Source organism: Argiope bruennichi, chromosome 6 (assembly GCF_947563725.1).
Source record: "Argiope bruennichi chromosome 6, qqArgBrue1.1, whole genome shotgun sequence".
NCBI classification, from domain to species: Eukaryota; Metazoa; Arthropoda; class Arachnida; order Araneae; family Araneidae; genus Argiope; species Argiope bruennichi.
The window spans coordinates 748,473-760,964 of record NC_079156.1 but is presented as its reverse complement, the minus strand read 5'-3'; positions in this window follow the sequence as shown (position 1 = coordinate 760,964).

Below are 12,492 nucleotides of genomic sequence, written 5' to 3'. Positions count from 1 at the left end.
CGTTTTACTTTCACTTTTCATCATATTATTATTTTTTTTTTAATTTTAAGTATAGAGAAAATTATTATTTTTCTTTTCAGGAAGTAAAATTTTGAACAGAATTAACAAAGATTTCAATATTATATATAAAAATACTTCCAAAATAAATAAATTGTACAAACAAAAGTCTCCGTTCGGTCAGAGACTCCGGTCATGCGCAGACTCATTCCTTCTCTTATACACATGGCTTTCATGCATAGATTTGCACCATTATAGAATGAAAATAAATAAATAAACATGTGGCTTTAAATTCGACCTCCTAACGGATTGTATGTTGCTAGTGGTCCGAGTGTCAGCCTGCGAACAAGTGGTCGTAGGTTCGATCCGCGCTCTCACCATTCGTTTTACTTTCCCTTTTCATCATATTATTATTTATTTTTTTTTAATTTTAAGTATAGAGAAAATTATTGTTTTTCTTTTCAGGAAGTAAAATTTTGAACAGAATTAACAAAGATTTCAATATTATATATAAAAATATTTCCAAAATAAAGAAATTGTACAAATAAAAGTCTCAGTTCGGTCAGAGACTCTGGGCATGCGCATACTCATTCCTTCTCTTATACACATGTCTTTCATGCCTGGATTTGCACCATTATAGAATGAAAATAAATAAATAAACATGTGGCTTTAAATTCGAAGTCTCAACGTATCGTATGTTGCCTAGTGGTCCGAGTGTCAGCCTGCGAACAAGTGGACGTAGGTTCGATCCGCGCTCTCACCTTTCGTTTTACTTTCACTTTTCATCATATTATTATTTTTTTTTTTAATTTTAAGTATAGAGAAAATTATTATTTTTCTTTTCAGGAAGTAAAATTTTGAACAGAATTAACAAAGATTTCAATATTATATATAAAAATACTTCCAAAATAAATAAATTGTACAAACAAAAGTCTCCGTTCGGTCAGAGACTCCGGTCATGCGCAGACTCATTCCTTCTCTTATACACATGGCTTTCATGCATAGATTTGCACCATTATAGAATGAAAATAAATAAATAAACATGTGGCTTTAAATTCGACCTCCTAACGGATTGTATGTTGCTAGTGGTCCGAGTGTCAGCCTGCGAACAAGTGGTCGTAGGTTCGATCCGCGCTCTCACCATTCGTTTTACTTTCCCTTTTCATCATATTATTATTTATTTTTTTTTAATTTTAAGTATAGAGAAAATTATTGTTTTTCTTTTCAGGAAGTAAAATTTTGAACAGAATTAACAAAGATTTCAATATTATATATAAAAATATTTCCAAAATAAAGAAATTGTACAAATAAAAGTCTCAGTTCGGTCAGAGACTCTGGGCATGCGCATACTCATTCCTTCTCTTATACACATGTCTTTCATGCCTGGATTTGCACCATTATAGAATGAAAATAAATAAATAAACATGTGGCTTTAAATTCGAAGTCTCAACGTATCGTATGTTGCCTAGTGGTCCGAGTGTCAGCCTGCGAACAAGTGGCCGTAGGTTCGATCCGCGCTCTCACCTTTCGTTTTACTTTCACTTTTCATCATATTATTATTTTTTTTTTTAATTTTAAGTATAGAGAAAATTATTATTTTTCTTTTCAGGAAGTAAAATTTTGAACAGAATTAACAAAGATTTCAATATTATATATAAAAATACTTCCAAAATAAATAAATTGTACAAACAAAAGTCTCCGTTCGGTCAGAGACTCCGGTCATGCGCAGACTCATTCCTTCTCTTATACACATGGCTTTCATGCATAGATTTGCACCATTATAGAATGAAAATAAATAAATAAACATGTGGCTTTAAATTCGACCTCCTAACGGATTGTATGTTGCTAGTGGTCCGAGTGTCAGCCTGCGAACAAGTGGTCGTAGGTTCGATCCGCGCTCTCACCATTCGTTTTACTTTCCCTTTTCATCATATTATTATTTATTTTTTTTTAATTTTAAGTATAGAGAAAATTATTGTTTTTCTTTTCAGGAAGTAAAATTTTGAACAGAATTAACAAAGATTTCAATATTATATATAAAAATATTTCCAAAATAAAGAAATTGTACAAATAAAAGTCTCAGTTCGGTCAGAGACTCTGGGCATGCGCATACTCATTCCTTCTCTTATACACATGTCTTTCATGCCTGGATTTGCACCATTATAGAATGAAAATAAATAAATAAACATGTGGCTTTAAATTCGAAGTCTCAACGTATCGTATGTTGCCTAGTGGTCCGAGTGTCAGCCTGCGAACAAGTGGACGTAGGTTCGATCCGCGCTCTCACCTTTCGTTTTACTTTCACTTTTCATCATATTATTATTTTTTTTTTTAATTTTAAGTATAGAGAAAATTATTATTTTTCTTTTCAGGAAGTAAAATTTTGAACAGAATTAACAAAGATTTCAATATTATATATAAAAATACTTCCAAAATAAATAAATTGTACAAACAAAAGTCTCCGTTCGGTCAGAGACTCCGGTCATGCGCAGACTCATTCCTTCTCTTATACACATGGCTTTCATGCATAGATTTGCACCATTATAGAATGAAAATAAATAAATAAACATGTGGCTTTAAATTCGACCTCCTAACGGATTGTATGTTGCTAGTGGTCCGAGTGTCAGCCTGCGAACAAGTGGTCGTAGGTTCGATCCGCGCTCTCACCATTCGTTTTACTTTCCCTTTTCATCATATTATTATTTATTTTTTTTTAATTTTAAGTATAGAGAAAATTATTGTTTTTCTTTTCAGGAAGTAAAATTTTGAACAGAATTAACAAAGATTTCAATATTATATATAAAAATATTTCCAAAATAAAGAAATTGTACAAATAAAAGTCTCAGTTCGGTCAGAGACTCTGGGCATGCGCATACTCATTCCTTCTCTTATACACATGTCTTTCATGCCTGGATTTGCACCATTATAGAATGAAAATAAATAAATAAACATGTGGCTTTAAATTCGAAGTCTCAACGTATCGTATGTTGCCTAGTGGTCCGAGTGTCAGCCTGCGAACAAGTGGACGTAGGTTCGATCCGCGCTCTCACCTTTCGTTTTACTTTCACTTTTCATCATATTATTTTTTTTTTAATATTTAGTATAGAGAAAATTATTATTTTTCTTTTCAGGAAGTAAAATTTTGAACAGAATTAACAAAGATTTCAATATTATATATAAAAATACTTCCAAAATAAAGAAATTGTACAAATAAAAGTCTCAGTTCGGTCAGAGACTCTGGGCATGCGCATACTCATTCCTTCTCTTATACACATGGCTTTCATGCATGGATTTGCACCATTATAGAATGAAAATAAATAAATAAACATGTGGCTTTAAATTCGACCTCCCAACGGATCGTATGTTGCCTAGTGGTCCGAGTGTCAGCTTGCGAACAAGTGGTCGTAGGTTCGATCCTCTCTCTCGGCATTCGTTTTATTTTTTCTTTTCTTCATATTATTATGATTATTTTTTTAATTTTAAGTATAGAGAAAATTATTATTTTTCTTTTCAAGAATAAAAGTTTAACCAGAGTTTACAAACATTTCAATATTATATTTAAAAATACTTCCAAAATAAAGAAATTGTACACATAAAAGTCTCAGTTTAGTCAGAGACTCTGGGAATGCGCAGACTCATTCCTTCTCTTATACACATGGCTTTCATGCATGGATTTGCACCATTATAGATGAAAATAAATAAATAAACATGTGGCTTTAAATTCGACTTCCCAACGGATCGTATGTTGCCTAGTGGTCCGAGTGTCAGCTGCGAACAAGTAGTCGTAGGTTCGATCCGCGCTCTCAACATTCGATTCACTTTCACTTTTCATCATATTATTATTTTTTTTTTTTAATTTTAAGTATAGAGAAAATTATTATTTTTCTTTTCAGGAAGTAAAATTTTGAACAGAATTAACAAAGATTTCAATATTATATATAAAAATACTTCCAAAATAAATAAATTGTACAAACAAAAGTCTCAGTTCGGTCAGAGACTCCGGTCATGCGCAGACTCATTCCTTCTCTTATACACATGGCTTTCATGCATGGATTTGCACCATTATAGAATGAAAATAAATAAATAAACATGTGGCTTTAAATTCGACCTCCCAACGGATCGTATGTTGCCTAGTGGTCCGAGTGTCAGCCGGCGAACAAGTGGTCGTAGGTTCGATCCGCGCTCTCACCTTTCGTTTTACTTTCACTTTTCATCATCATATTATTATTATTTTTTTTTAATTTTAAGTATAGAGAAAATTATTATTTTTCTTTCCAGGAAGTAAAATTTTGAACAGAATTAACAAAGATTTCAGTATTATATATAAAAATACTTCCAAAATAAAGAAATTGTACAAACAAAAGTCTCAGTTCGGTCAGAGACTCTGGGCATGCGCAGACTCATTCCTTCTCTTATACACATGGCTTTCATGCATGGATTTGCACCATTATAGAATGAAAATAAATAAATAAACATGTGGCTTTAAATTCGACCTCCTAACGGATTGTATGTTGCTAGTGGTCCGAGTGTCAGCCTGCGAACAAGTGGTCGTAGGTTCGATCCGCGCTTTCACCATTCGTTTTACTTTCCCTTTTCATCATATTATTTTTTTTTTTTAATTTTAAGTATAGAGAAAATTATTGTTTTTCTTTCCAGGAAGTAAAATTTTGAACAGAATTAACAAAGATTTCAATATTATATATAAAAATACTTCCAAAATAAAGAAATTGTACAAATAAAAGTCTCAGTTCGGTCAGAGACTCTGGGCATGCGCAGACTCATTCCTTCTCTTATACACATGGCTTTCATGCATGGATTTGCACCATTATAGAATGAAAATAAATAAATAAACATGTGGCTTTAAATTCGACCTCCCAACGGATCGTATGTTGCCTAGTGGTCCGAGTGTCAGCCTGCGAACAAGTGGTCGTAGGTTCGATCCTCTCTCTCGGCATTCGTTTTTGTTTTACTTTTCTTCATATTATTATGATTATTTTTTTAATTTTAAGTATAGAGAAAATTATTATTTTTCTTTTCAAGAATAAAAGTTTAACCAGAGTTTACAAACATTTCAATATTATATTTAAAAATAATTCCAAAATAAAGAAATTGTACAAATAAAAGTCGCAGTTCGGTCAGAGACTCTGGGCATGCGCAGACTCATTCTTTCTCTTATACACATGGCTTTCATGCATGGATTTGCACCATTATAGAATGAAAATAAATAAATAAACATGTGGCTTTAAATTCGTCCTCCCAACGCATCGTATATTGCCTAGTGGTCCGAGTGTCAGCCTGCGAACAAGTGGTCGTAGGTTCGATCCTCTCTCTCGGCATTCGTTTTAGTTTTACTTTTCTTCATATTATTATGATTATTTTTTTTAATTTTAAGTATAGAGAAAATTATTATTTTTCTTTTCAAGAATAAAAGTTTAACCAGAGTTTACAAACATTTCAATATTATATTTAAAAATACTTCCAAAATAAAGAAATTGTACACATTAAAGTCTCAGTTCAGTCAGCGACTCTGGGAATGCGCAGACTCATTCCTTCTCTTATACACATGGCTTTCATGCATGGATTTGCACCATTATAGAATGAAAATAAATAAATAAACATGTGGCTTTAAATTTGACCTCCCAACGGATCGTATGTTGCCTAGTGGTCCGAGTGTCAGCGGGCGAACAAGTGGTCGTAGGTTCGATCTGCGCTCTCACCTTTCGTTTTACTTTCACTTTTCATCATCATATTATTATTATTTTTTTAATTTTAAGTATAGAGAAAATTATTATTTTTCTTTCTAGGAAGTAAAATTTTTAACAGAATTAACAAAGATTTCAATATTATATATAAAAATACTTCCAAAATAAAGAAATTGTACAAACAAAAGTCTCAGTTCGGTCAGAGACTCTGGGCATGCGCAGACTCATTCCTTCTCTTATACACATGGCTTTCATGCATGGATTTGCACCATTATAGAATGAAAATAAATAAATAAACATGTGGCTTTAAATTCGACCTCCCAACGGATCGTATGTTGCCTACTGGTCCGAGTGTCAGCCTGCGAACAAGTGGTCGTAGGTTCGATCCGCGCTCTCACCATTCGTTTTACTTTCCCTTTTCATCATATTATTATTTTTTTATTTTAATTTTAAGTATAAAGAAAATTATTGTTTTTCTTTTCAGGAAGTAAAATTTTGAACAGAATTAACAAAGATTTCAATATTATATATAAAAATACTTCCAAAATAAAGAAATTGTACAAATAAAAGTCTCAGTTCGGTCAGAGACTCTGGGCATGCGCACACTCATTCCTTCTCTTATACACATGGCTTTCATGCTTGGATTTGCACCATTATAGAATGAAAATAAATAAATAAACATGTGGCTTTAAATTCGACCTCCTAACGGATTGTATGTTGCTAGTGGTCCGAGTGTCAGACTGCGAACAAGTGGTCGTAGGTTCTATCCGCGATCTCACCATTCGTTTTACTTTCACTTTTCATCATCATATTATAATTTTTTTTTTTAATTTTAAGTATAGAGAAAATTATTATTTTTCTTTTCAGGAAGTAAAATTTTGAACAGAATTAACAAAGATTTCAATATTATATATAAAAATACTTCCAAAATAAAGAAATTGTACAAATAAAAGTCTCAGTTCGGTCAGATACTCTGGGCATGCGCAGACTGATTCCTTCTCTTATACACATGTCTTTCATGCCTGGATTTGCACCATTATAGAATGAAAATAAATAAATAAACATGTGGCTTTAAATTCGAAGTCTCAACGTATCGTATGTTGCCTAGTGGTCCGAGTGTCAGCGTGCGAACAAGTGGTCGTAGGTTCGATCCGCGCTCTCACCATTCGTTTTACTTTCCCTTTTCATCATATTATTATTTATTTTTTTTTAATTTTAAGTATAGAGAAAATTATTGTTTTTCTTTTCAGGAAGTAAAATTTTGAACAGAATTAACAAAGATTTCAATATTATATATAAAAATATTTCCAAAATAAAGAAATTGCACAAAAAAAGTCTCAGATCGGTCAGAGACTCTGGGCATGCGCATACTCATTCCTTCTCTTATACACATGGCTTTTATGCATGGATTTGCACCATTATAGAATGAAAATAAATAAATAAACATGTGGCTTTAAATTCGACCTCCCAACGGATCGTATGTTGCCTAGTGGTCCGAGTGTCAGCCTGCGGACAAGTGGTCGTAGGTTCGATCCGCGCTCTCAACATTCGATTTACTTTCACTTTTCATCATATTATTATTATTTTTTTAATTTTAAGTATAGAGAAAATTATTATTTTTCTTTTCAGGAAGTAAAATTTTGAACAGAATTAACAAAGATTTCAATATTATATATAAAAATACTTCCAAAATAAACAAATTGTACAAATAAAAGTCTCAGTTCGGTCAGAGACTCTGGGCATGCGCAGACTCATTCCTTCTCTTATACACATGGCTTTCATGCATGGATTTGCACCATTATAGATGAAAATAAATAAATAAACATGTGGCTTTAAATTCGACTTCCCAACGGATCGTATGTTGCCTAGTGGTCCGAGTGTCAGCTGCGAACAAGTAGTCGTAGGTTCGATCCGCGCTCTCAACATTCGATTCACTTTCACTTTTCATCATATTATTATTTTTTTTTTTAATTTTAAGTATAGAGAAAATTATTATTTTTCTTTTCAGGAAGTAAAATTTTGAACAGAATTAACAAAGATTTCAATATTATATATAAAAATACTTCCAAAATAAATAAATTGTACAAACAAAAGTCTCAGTTCGGTCAGAGACTCCGGTCATGCGCAGACTCATTCCTTCTCTTATACACATGGCTTTCATACATGGATTTGCACCATTATAGAATGAAAATAAATAAATAAACATGTGGCTTTAAATTCGACCTCCTAACGGATTGTATGTTGCTAGTGGTCCGAGTGTCAGCCTGCGAACAAGTGGTCGTAGGTTCGATCCGCGCTCTCACCATTCGTTTTACTTTCCCTTTTCATCATATTATTATTTTTTTTTTTAATTTTAAGTATAGAGAAAATTATTGTTTTTCTTTCCAGGAAGTAAAATTTTGAACAGAATTAACAAAGATTTCAATATTATATATAAAAATACTTCCAAAATAAAGAAATTGTACAAATAAAAGTCTCAGTTCGGTCAGATACTCTGGGCATGCGCAGACTGATTCCTTCTCTTATACACATGTCTTTCATGCCTGGATTTGCACCATTATAGAATGAAAATAAATAAATAAACATGTGGCTTTAAATTCGAAGTCTCAACGTATCGTATGTTGCCTAGTGGTCCGAGTGTCAGCGTGCGAACAAGTGGTCGTAGGTTCGATCCGCGCTCTCACCATTCGTTTTACTTTCCCTTTTCATCATATTATTATTTATTTTTTTTTAATTTTAAGTATAGAGAAAATTATTGTTTTTCTTTTCAGGAAGTAAAATTTTGAACAGAATTAACAAAGATTTCAATATTATATATAAAAATATTTCCAAAATAAAGAAATTGTACAAATAAAAGTCTCAGTAAGTCAGAGACTCTGGGCATGCGCATACTCATTCCTTCTCTTATACACATGGCTTTCATGCATGGATTTGCACCATTATAGAATGAAAATAAATAAATAAACATGTGGCTTTAAATTCGACCTCCCAACGGATCGTATGTTGCCTAGTGGTCCGAGTGTCAGCCTGCGGACAAGTGGTCGTAGGTTCGATCCGCGCTCTCACCATTCGTTTTACTTTCACTTTTCATCATCATATTATAATTTTTTTTTTTTTAATTTCAAGTATAGAGAAAATTATTATTTTTCTTTTCAGGAAGTAAAATTTTGAACAGAATTAACAAAGATTTCAATATTATATATAAAATTACTTCCAAAATAAACAAATTGTACAAATAAAAGTCTCAGTTCGGTCAGATACTCTGGGCATGCGCAGACTGATTCCTTCTCTTATACACATGTCTTTCATGCCTGGATTTGCACCATTATAGAATGAAAATAAATAAATAAACATGTGGCTTTAAATTCGAAGTCTCAACGTATCGTATGTTGCCTAGTGGTCCGAGTGTCAGCGTGCGAACAAGTGGTCGTAGGTTCGATCCGCGCTCTCACCATTCGTTTTACTTTCCCTTTTCATCATATTATTATTTATTTTTTTTTTAATTTTAAGTATAGAGAAAATTATTGTTTTTCTTTTCAGGAAGTGAAATTTTGAACAGAATTAACAAAGATTTCAATATTATATATAAAAATATTTCCAAAATAAAGAAATTGTACAAATAAAAGTCTCAGTTCGGTCAGAGACTCTGGGCATGCGCATACTCATTCCTTCTCTTATACACATGGCTTTCATGCATGGATTTGCACCATTATAGAATGAAAATAAATAAATAAACATGTGGCTTTAAATTCGACCTCCCAACGGATCTTATGTTGCCTAGTGGTCCGAGTGTCAGCCTGCGGACAAGTGGTCGTAGGTTCGATCCGCGCTCTCAACATTCGATTTACTTTCACTTTTCATCATATTATTATTTTTTTTTTAATTTTAAGTATAGAGAAAATTATTATTTTTCTTTTCAGGAAGTAAAATTTTGAACAGAATTAACAAAGATTTCAATATTATATATAAAAATACTTCCAAAATAAACAAATTGTACAAATAAAAGTCTCAGTTCGGTCAGAGACTCTGGGCATGCGCATACTCATTCCTTCTCTTATACACATGGCTTTCATGCATGGATTTGCACCATTATAGAATGAAAATAAATAAATAAACATGTGGCTTTAAATTCGACCTCCTAACGGTTTGTATGTTGCTAGTGGTCCGAGTGTCAGCCTGCGAACAAGTGGTCGTAGGTTCGATCCGCGCTCTCACCATTCGTTTTACTTTCCCTTTTCATCATATTATTATTTTTTTTTTAATTTTAAGTATAGAGAAAATTATTGTTTTTCTTTCCAGGAAGTAAAATTTTGAACAGAATTAACAAAGATTTCAATATTATATATAAAAATACTTCCAAAATAAAGAAATTGTACAAATAAAAGTCTCAGTTCGGTCAGAGACTCTGGGCATGCGCAGACTCATTCTTTCTCTTATACACATCGCTTTCATGCATGGATTTGCACCATTATAGAATGAAAAAAAATAAATAAACATGTGGCTTTAAATTCGACCTCCCAACGCATCGTATATTGCCTAGTGGTCCGAGTGTCAGCCTGCGAACAAGTGGTCGTAGGTTCGATCCTCTCTCTCGGCATTCGTTTTAGTTTTACTTTTCTTCATATTATTATGATTATTTTTTTTAATTTTAAGTATAGAGAAAATTATTATTTTTCTTTTCAAGAATAAAAGTTTAACCACAGTTTACAAACATTTCAATATTATATTTAAAAATACTTCCAAAATAAAGAAATTGTACACATAAAAGTCTCAGTTCAGTCAGAGACTCTGGGAATGCGCAGACTCATTCCTTCTCTTATACACATGGCTTTCATGCATGGATTTGCACCATTATAGAATGAAAATAAATAAATAAACATGTGGCTTTAAATTCGACCTCCCAACGTATCGTATGTTGCCTAGTGGTCCGAGTGTCAGCGGGCGAACAAGTGGTCGTAGGTTCGATCTGCGCTATCACCTTTCGTTTTACTTTCACTTTTCATCATCATATTATTATTATTTTTTTAATTTTAAGTATAGAGAAAATTATTATTTTTCTTTCTAGGAAGTAAAATTTTGAACAGAATTAACAAAGATTTCAATATTATATATAAAAATACTTCCAAAATAAAGAAATTGTACAAACAAAAGTCTCGGTTCGGTCAGAGACTCTGGGCACGCGCAGACTCATTCCTTTTCTTATACACATGGCTTTCATGCATGGATTTGCACCATTATAATATGAAAATAAATAAATAAACATGTGGCTTTAAATTCGACCTCCCAACGGATCGTATGTTGCCTAGTGGTCCGAGTGTCAGCCTGCGAACAAGTGGTCGTAGGTTCGATCCGCGCTCTCACTATTCGTTTTACTTTCCCTTTTTATCATATTATTATTTTTTTTTTTTAATTTTAAGTATAAAGAAAATTATTGTTTTTCTTTTCAGGAAGTAAAATTTTGAACAGAATTAACAAAGATTTCAATATTATATATAAAAATACTTCCAAAATAAATAAATTGTACAAACAAAAGTCTCAGTTCGGTCAGAGACTCCGGTCATGCGCAGACTCATTCCTTCTCTTATACACATGGCTTTCATGCATGGATTTGCACCATTATAGATGAAAATAAATAAATAAACATGTGGCTTTAAATTCGACTTCCCAACGTATCGTATGTTGCCTAGTGGTCCGAGTGTCAGCGGGCGAACAAGTGGTCGTAGGTTCGATCTGCGCTATCACCTTTCGTTTTACTTTCACTTTTCATCATATTATTATTTTTTTTTTTAATTTTAAGTATAGAGAAAATTATTATTTTTCTTTTCAGGAAGTAAAATTTTGAACAGAATTAACAAAGATTTCAATATTATATATAAAAATACTTCCAAAATAAACAAATTGTACAAATAAAAGTCTCAGTTCGGTCAGAGACTCTGGGCATGCGCAGACTCATTCCTTCTCTTATACACATGGCTTTCATGCATGGATTTGCACCATTATAGATGAAAATAAATAAATAAACATGTGGCTTTAAATTCGACTTCCCAACGGATCGTATGTTGCCTAGTGGTCCGAGTGTCAGCTGCGAACAAGTAGTCGTAGGTTCGATCCGCGCTCTCAACATTCGATTCACTTTCACTTTTCATCATATTATTATTTTTTTTTTTAATTTTAAGTATAGAGAAAATTATTATTTTTCTTTTCAGGAAGTAAAATTTTGAACAGAATTAACAAAGATTTCAATATTATATATAAAAATACTTCCAAAATAAATAAATTGTACAAACAAAAGTCTCAGTTCGGTCAGAGACTCCGGTCATGCGCAGACTCATTCCTTCTCTTATACACATGGCTTTCATACATGGATTTGCACCATTATAGAATGAAAATAAATAAATAAACATGTGGCTTTAAATTCGACCTCCTAACGGATTGTATGTTGCTAGTGGTCCGAGTGTCAGCCTGCGAACAAGTGGTCGTAGGTTCGATCCGCGCTCTCACCATTCGTTTTACTTTCCCTTTTCATCATATTATTATTTTTTTTTTAATTTTAAGTATAGAGAAAATTATTGTTTTTCTTTCCAGGAAGTAAAATTTTGAACAGAATTAACAAAGATTTCAATATTATATATAAAAATACTTCCAAAATAAAGAAATTGTACAAATAAAAGTCTCAGTTCGGTCAGATACTCTGGGCATGCGCAGACTGATTCCTTCTCTTATACACATGTCTTTCATGCCTGGATTTGCACCATTATAGAATGAAAATAAATAAATAAACATGTGGCTTTAA